The sequence below is a fragment of the Nelumbo nucifera genome, chromosome 5 (assembly GCF_055504915.1).
Source record: "Nelumbo nucifera cultivar China Antique chromosome 5, China Antique-T2T, whole genome shotgun sequence".
NCBI lineage: Eukaryota > Viridiplantae > Streptophyta > Magnoliopsida > Proteales > Nelumbonaceae > Nelumbo > Nelumbo nucifera.
The window spans coordinates 56,656,234-56,664,202 of record NC_142653.1 but is presented as its reverse complement, the minus strand read 5'-3'; the positions used below and the strand labels follow the sequence as shown (position 1 = coordinate 56,664,202).

The 7,969-nt window shown below is 37.8% G+C and overlaps 1 long non-coding RNA gene across 1 annotated transcript; it reads left to right on the top strand.

The window, feature by feature from the left end:
• The first annotated feature begins 473 nt into the window (after positions 1–473).
• LOC148791635 (uncharacterized) lies at positions 474–7,427 on the top strand. Its single transcript, XR_016076040.1, has 2 exons — positions 474–997; positions 6,997–7,427. It is a non-coding gene; the product is annotated as an uncharacterized LOC148791635 (long non-coding RNA).
• Positions 7,428–7,969: the final 542 nt, after the last annotated feature.

Sequence of the window (7,969 nt, the reverse complement as noted above, 5' to 3'; positions counted from 1 at the left end):
TAATTGCATGACTAAGCCCTACCGGGGTGCGGGCCGGGCCGGGCCGGGCCATCGGGCTACCCGACCCATGAACAGGTCTATTAATAAGGAGACAAGGTCCTTGCCTTAAATTCAGTCAAAAGGCAAAAGATTAATCTAGGAAGCCCCCTTCCCTTACATTAGGATCAAACCATCCAAGCCATCCATCCTTTTGAGAGGACACTTAAACCCTAAAAAACCCTAACCAAGATCAAACCAAATCCTAACTAAACCCATTTCCCATCCAATTCTAACCCAACAAAATACCTCTAGAACCGAACCAAACCCCAACTAGACCCGAACCCATTCAGTTTAATGTAACCAAACCCCCCAAACCAAACTAGGACCCTTCCCACTATTTTGAACTAAGAAAACCCAAGGAAAACTAAAAAAAAAAAAATGAAAGAAAAAGAGGCCATAAGACCCAAATCCGAACCTAACATGGGAGACTTTTCATTATTTCTCACTCTCCATTCTCTCACACCTTCTCTCCCACTCTTCCCACCGAACTCTCACATCCCCATCTTTTTCCTTCTCTCATCCATAACATCCAAAAAACCTCCATGAATGAACCAGCTCTCTTCTCTCACTAGCCTCTCACCATCAAACCCCTCTCAAGATCTCTCCCTTTGATAACGTCCCTCACTTCCTAGCCTTCCATCTCCATCTCCCTTAACCTCCACCCACCACCAAACACCATCACCTTCCTTTTCCATTTCCCTCACAAAAAACAAAAAAAAAAAGAAGAAAAAGAAAACAAGAACAAGGATTTTTGGACAAGAGGAAAGCAGAAGAAGAAGAGAAGAAGAAAGAAGAAAGAGGAATGAACATCCCTCTCTATCATTTCGGCCAGCCAAGTGAGAAGCAAAGAAAGAAGGAGATTCCCCTCATTGCATTTGTGTAAATCCAAAGCCATTTTTCAACACCATTTTCTACAACCGAGTTCATCACCAAGTATTTGTCAAAAGGCCACAAAGAGGTGAGCCCCTCACCTCATCCTTTTTTTATTTTTTATTTTTATTTTATTTTAATGTTTTTTGTTTTCTTAAATCTTCCTAATGGTCTAGGTGTTTTTTTTTTCATTTCAGCATTGATTATTTTGTTGATTGGATGGTGTTTGGCATTCTTGTTGGTTAATTTTCTAGTTATTAGATGTAAAAATCATTGGAATAGTTTTGGATAGCATTCTATGTCTTTTTAGTAGTTACTTGACTTAATTAGAATCGATATCATTGCTAAAATTTCTTCTCTCTCATATTATTGAAATTCGGATTTGTCTATTTAAGTGAATATACATGTTGGATCTTTTGCTTGAATGTTAGAATATGGGTTTAATGATGTTTTAGCCTCATGTTAAATTCTAATTCAAGTTAGTTTGCTGTCTTGTTTATTTGATTATTTTGCTCTATGATTTTTTTATCCTAAATGTAGATTGTGTTTAGGGAGCCCTAAGTGAGGTAGCTCATAGGGGATTGATTCCTCTGTACGTTGATTTCTCTCATTAGCTAAGTAGGAGTGAGGGGAACCTTAGATAGAGAAGGAGGATGCATGTAGTTACCTAATCCTTTGCTTCTTTAAGGGTTTCTCTCACCCAAAAAGAGAATGAGAGGGTTAAATCACTTGGGAAACAATCCCACCATGACCATCCTCTTTGATGGGCAAGGTTGCTAGAAATCTTGTAGATTTTGTTTTTGTTTTTCTTATTCTTCCTCTACTAAATTAGAGGAATGGTACTACAGGTTGAGTATGGGAGAGGGGTGCCAAACACCTTCCCTGTCTCCCCTAAAATGTACCTAGAATAGTCTCTTTTGGTGTTCATATGAGAGTTGTTTTGTTTCTTAAACTTGGAGGCCCATCACTCTCATGTTCCTTGTATTGATGGGTGGTGGCTCCTCTCATAGGCATGAAGTGACACCCCAATTTTAATGGGATGTTCACACCAAGTTTGGTCAACATAGGTGATCTCAATTAAGGTTCAATGCTTTTGATAGTAATTTCAACATGACAAGGTTACCCCTTTTATATTGAATCCGTGATTATTGACAAACATTTTGCAAAGTCATACCCCTGGGACTTACCACAAGTCCCTAGTCTCACTAGGGCTTCAATTGTACAACCATCCTAAAAGGAGGTAGACACTCTTTTCTTATAGGATTCACATAGCCCAATTAACTTATTGCTCCACCCCTATCCATGGGACTTACCACAAGTCCCTAGTCTTGCTAGGGCTTCAATTGTACAACCATCCTAAAAGGAGGTAGACACTCTTTTCTTATAGGATTCACATAGAACAATTAACTTATTGCTCCACCATGAAGCAAAAAGAAAAGGGATGTTGGAATAATGAAAAAGCAAAGAAGTGATAGATTTTTTTTTTTTAATACTCAAGAGTGGTATAATTGATCCATGAGCAAAAAGACACGACATAATAGGATGTAGCAGTTAAAGGTCTAATTGAAGAAGCTTGTTCGGCAAAAGAGGAGGCAAGACTTAAGTGAGAAGGGATGACTTTGAAGACTACTTAAGAAGTGATTAATTTGCCTGAGTGATGGAGCAAAATGATTCCATTACTACTTTGATTTTTTTCTCTTTTCTCTTTTTTATTACTTTTGTTTTCAATTTTCATTATTTTTTACCTCCTATTTTCTTATTGGAGTCGGACCTAGGAACCATTGCTCAGGCTACCTATGTACCCCTCTAAAAGGGATAAGGCTAGTCGTAGTTTTAAACATTTTGATCGATGCCATTATTTATTGATTTTTTTCTTTTCTCCTTTTCCTTTTTCTTTCTCTTTTTTCTTCTTTTCTATCTCTTTTTTTTGTGAGATCAAATACAAAAAGCAAACTTTCTCATCTATGACATCATGGTTGATAGATCCCTGCATCAATGAGGTTTTGAACAACAAGTCGTAATGTGGTGCAATAATCTATGGAATGCCTTGGACTTTAATGGTAGTTGTAAAAAGGGTGGGATTGGAAACCACACGATAGCGGATATGGGGTCGGCTTTGACTCTAGAGGTGCCAAGTGTCCTTTTTTGATGAGGTAGGTGAAAACATTTACGAGTGACATGGGGAGCGAGATAAGGTATCTCCTCTTTCATTTTCAAGGGTGAATAGGCGGAATCAGACATTTCTGAGCAAAGGTTGGAGATGGATGCACCATTGCTACTTGACCTTGATAAACCCCATTTGTTGGACCTAAAAACTTAAACCTTTTGCAAATTCTTCCATGCTTGATTCCTTCCTCGATCCTGCCTCTAGCTTAGATCACTTGTTGAAAGTTCTCAAATGTTTGCCCTATCATCAAAGAGTAGAAACGCTCTTTGAGTGTTTTGAGGAAGACCATGATTGACCTAGGCTCGATCATAGGATCTTTTACTTTGATGGCTTCCATGTTCCATTGATGCACGTACTCAGCAGAACTTTCTTTTACTGCTTGAACAAGATTTCCTAAGTCACCAAGTGTTGATGCCAAATGGAGATCAAAGCGCTTGATGAAGTAATCGGCTAGTTTCAACCATATCCTTTTGATCTCCAAGCTGAAATGGGTATACCTGACAAGAACAACTCTTTCTAGACTTTGAGGGAATAGTTGGACCAAAAATCGCTCATTTGAATCAAGTTGGAACAAGTTCATGAAGTAGAGAAGGATGTGTGACCTAGGACAACCTTTGCCATCATACTTGTGTAGTTGAGGCACCTTAACACCAAGGGGAGACAAAGTCTTGAGTAAGGGCATAACTTATGAAAGTCGAAATATCTTTGTGCCTAAGCCTGGATTTGTGTGAGGTCTTCCTTTATCTCTCCCTAAATTCCTTGCAACGCTTATCCACTGGTAAATTGATGCTGATTTGCAATGTCTCTCTCCAAATCTGAGGTCTTGATTCTTTTAGAGGGCACGAATTCTTCCGATCTAGTTTCCATCTCCTAAAGATGTTGTAAACTCAGAATGGAGATAAAAGCTCTTCTCATTTCTCTCTTTTATTTACTACTTTTTAACATTTGATCCCCTCTTTTTACCCATTTTGTTTATTTTTGCTTATTATTTCACTATTTTCTTATTTATTCTTTTTTTGAAATTTTAATCACATTTTTTAAAATTTCTATTGATTTTTTTATATGCAGATTACCCTAGGTCTGTGTATAAGGAGGTGGATAGAAGTTAGGTTTTAGGTAGAGGATGAATGGGGTTGCTTGAGGTTGATTCTGTGTTGCGCAAAGCTGAGATGAATTGGGTCTATCCAAATGGGTCTTAAGGTGTGGGAGGGTGGGTTAGCCTTGTATGGTTGCAATTGGTTTAAGTTGGATTTGGTTTTGGATGATGGGCCTAGTGGTTGTTGCTAAGTAGGTAGGTTAAGTCAGGTTCCTCGGGTTAAGTAGGCCTGTTTTGGGTCGGTCAGGTTTACCCTAAAGGGTTTAAGTAGATTGGATAGACTTGATTCTGGGTTCTAGTTAGTTTAGGATCTAAGGTAAGAGAGGGTGTGTCAGACCTATGTGAAGTCATTTCTAATTGGTTTAGACAAGTTGGATTTGGTTTAGGGTGATATGCCTAAATGGGTTATTGGTGAGTAGGTAGGTTTAGTTGGGTTCAAGTGGGTTAGAGAGGCCCGGTTTGGGTCGGTCTGGTTTAACTTAAAAGATTCGGGCAGACTAGATGAACTTGATTCTAGGTTCTAGTTGGTTTGGATGGGCTTAACAGGGTTTAGTGGATTGGGTTTCAATGGGTGGAATTGGGTTAAATTGACATAGGCTCTATTGGTCATAAGTGTATTGGGTCGGATCCTAGAGAATCATGATGAGCTAATTGAGGTTAAGGATATTAGTGTGGTTGATTGGCCAATTTGGTTTAGGTCTCTAAGTAGGGCATATAAGCTGGTTTTGGATTGGATTTGGTCCCCTAAAAGTGGGTTTCTTGTTTGTTGTTGGTCTTTGTATGACCATGGGGTTTAATGCAAAAGGACTTGGAGGAGAATTGGGTTAGGTGAGCCATGTGGAAGAGGTTGATTTGGATTAAAGGTTGAATTGTTTGATTAGGTAAAAGGTGAGATGGCTTGGTTAAGCTTAATTGTTACAAGTTTGCAGGCCTGAATGCTTGGTGATGGGTAAGCTTTAATTTGATTAGGAAGGGTCATGGGCTATTAGTGGGTCCTAAAGCCAACTAAGGTTAGGTGCATGCAAAACTCAAAAGAGGATGATTTATTTGATTGATTCAATTGAACATTATGTAAATAAATCACATTTTTTATTTTCTTATTTTTCATTTTTTATTTTTCTTGATTTTTTTTCATTTTAACTTTGATTTTCTTGATTGACACACCCTCTTGATTTTTATTGTTATTACTTTCCAAAAGGCTTCTTGTTTTGCTTTCATTTTCTTCAATTTTTAATATTTTTAATTCTTTGATCCTTTATTTTTATTATTTTATTTTATTTTTATTTTGTCTTTTTTTTTTATTTTTGCCTAATATTCCCTCTTGATTATTTAAATGCTCTTTTATTTTCCTCATTATTTAAATGCTCTTTTTTATACTTTTCCTCCTTTTTATTTTTATATTCCATTCTTTTGAAATTTTTATTCTTTAACTCGGACCCCTTTAGAAAAAGGAAAAAAGGGCATGCAAGCAAAAAATGAAAACTAAAAAAAAGGTGGCTATACACCTAAGCTAGAGTGGGCATGTAGGATCCCATGCATGAAGCAAGCAAATAGAGAAAACTCAAACGTCCAACAAAGAACAATCAACATTTCATAAACAATTGATGGCAATATTCATATCAAGCACTCAATGTTTATTATTAAGGGTTATTAGGGGAGAAGGGGGCCCTATAATTGGGTCATGGGTCCTTGGTCATAAGATATGGGTATGGGTTATAGATCATGGGCTGGGTATGGATCATGGATATGGATTATGGGTCACAAATCCTAGGTCGTGGATCTAAGTCATGGGTCATGGGTTTTGGGTCATGGCTTATGGGTATGGGACATGGATATGGATCATGGGTCTTAGGTCCTAGGTCATGGATCTTAGCCATGGGTCTTGGGTTGCTTGGGTGCTAGTTTAAAATGGCCTTGAGTCTAAATGGTTTGGACACTAGGCTAAGATGGGCTTGAGTTTAACCTGTTTGGATTCTAGGCTGAGATGGGCTTTGGTTTACACTTGTTTGGATGCTAGACTGTGATGGGCTTGGGTCTAGTCTGTATGGATGCTAGGCTAAGATGGACTTAGGTTTAAGCTTGTTTGGATGCTAGGTTGGGATGAGCTTGTGCCTGAGTTGTTTGGATGCTGGACTAAGATAGGTTGGATCTAAGCTTGTTTAGGCTTGGAGCTAAGTGGGTTCTAGGGTAGAATAGTATTAGGCCTAAGACCACTTGGGCTTGTACTAAGTTGGGCTCTATGTCAGGTGGGCTTAAGGATTGATTGTAGGCTAGGATGGGCTTGGATCTTGGATTATTTGGCCTTGGGCTAGGATCGTTTCTAAGCTGAAATGGGCTTGGGCCTAAGTTAAAAATTGGGTTTTTTACTAAACTTGAATTGAAATTTAGCACAAAGGCTTTTAGCATTAAGATTCAAGATTTGAAGTCTAGGTATAAGGAGTTTTCAAAATTGAGATTTGGGCAAACATGATTTGGCTGGAATGAACAAAAACATATGGTCATAGCATCATTAGAGACATGGGACAAATATTTAGCAATATCACTCAAACTTTTTTGTGCGGGATTTATATTGTTTTAACTTGGTTTTAAATATAATTATTTATATCCTTTTCTTGGATTGTTAAATTAACCCCAAGGCTAAGAGGTTCCACACCATGGGCTATCTAGAATATGATCGTTTCAATGTTTGGGAGGACAACTCCTACTAGTCGGTTTGCTACCTTGTTGGCACGTGGGGTGCAATCTCCCCTAGATCTCAGGCAAATTAATGACATTGAAATTGAACAATCCACTAAAGATGCCCCATATCCTCATATGAATGAAGGTGATGATGCTCCCACTGATACTGTCGAAGCTTCTACTTCAAATACAAGGAAGGAAAGCCAAAAGAAGAAGGAATTGGACATTGATGAGGTTATGGTAGGATCTACTGAAGCTGCCAATAAGAGGATGACCTCGTTGGTGTCTATATTGAATGCAACAGTTGAGAGAATGGGAGGATACTCTATGGAAAATGTGATGGTAGATATAAACACAACAGAAAGATTGAATATCGAGATTACTGCAAATTTTATGAAGTTTTGACAAGTCATCTAGAAGAGAGTGGTATTTAACGCTACCACTTGAATGTATGAGGAAATGTATTAGTGGGATCGTGGATAGACAGCTTTAGGCACGAGAAACTAGTTTATTTCTTTTTATATTTCCTTCACATGGACATGTTGAACTTTGTTTCTTATTGATGATTTCTTTAGATGGAACTTGATTAATGGATTTTGAGAACTTGAAAGAAAAAAAAAAAAACAAAGTATAAGAACCAACCCCTATAAAGAAAAACGACAATGATAAAGAATAGGGAAGGCTGTATCCCTTACCATATAACAAAAAACTAGTGAGAGACTATGGGTTGGGATCAGAGAAACACTAACCCTAAACATTTCTGAAGAGGCACAATCTATAGCTTGATCCAAACGTGCTCACTTCAATTCTAAGATGAGATGAGTTGGAAAAGAAAAGAGAAAAAACAAAGAGAAGAAGAAAAGTGGAGAATGTAGAGGAGGTTTTCAAAGGGAAAAATTGTTCAAAGATGAAAAACAGATCATTTGGGGAAGGGTTCCATGGAAATGAACAATTCTCGTTTGCACGTGTAATTTATCTTGGGCGCGAAACGAAAATGACATTTCTTTTTTAAGGAGTGAATGGCATTAGAAGCATTAAAAAGTGCCTCTATAATAATCAAATAACAGCTTCCTTGTGTAATATGCTATAAAGGTGTTGAGGCACTTTTCTTTGATCGC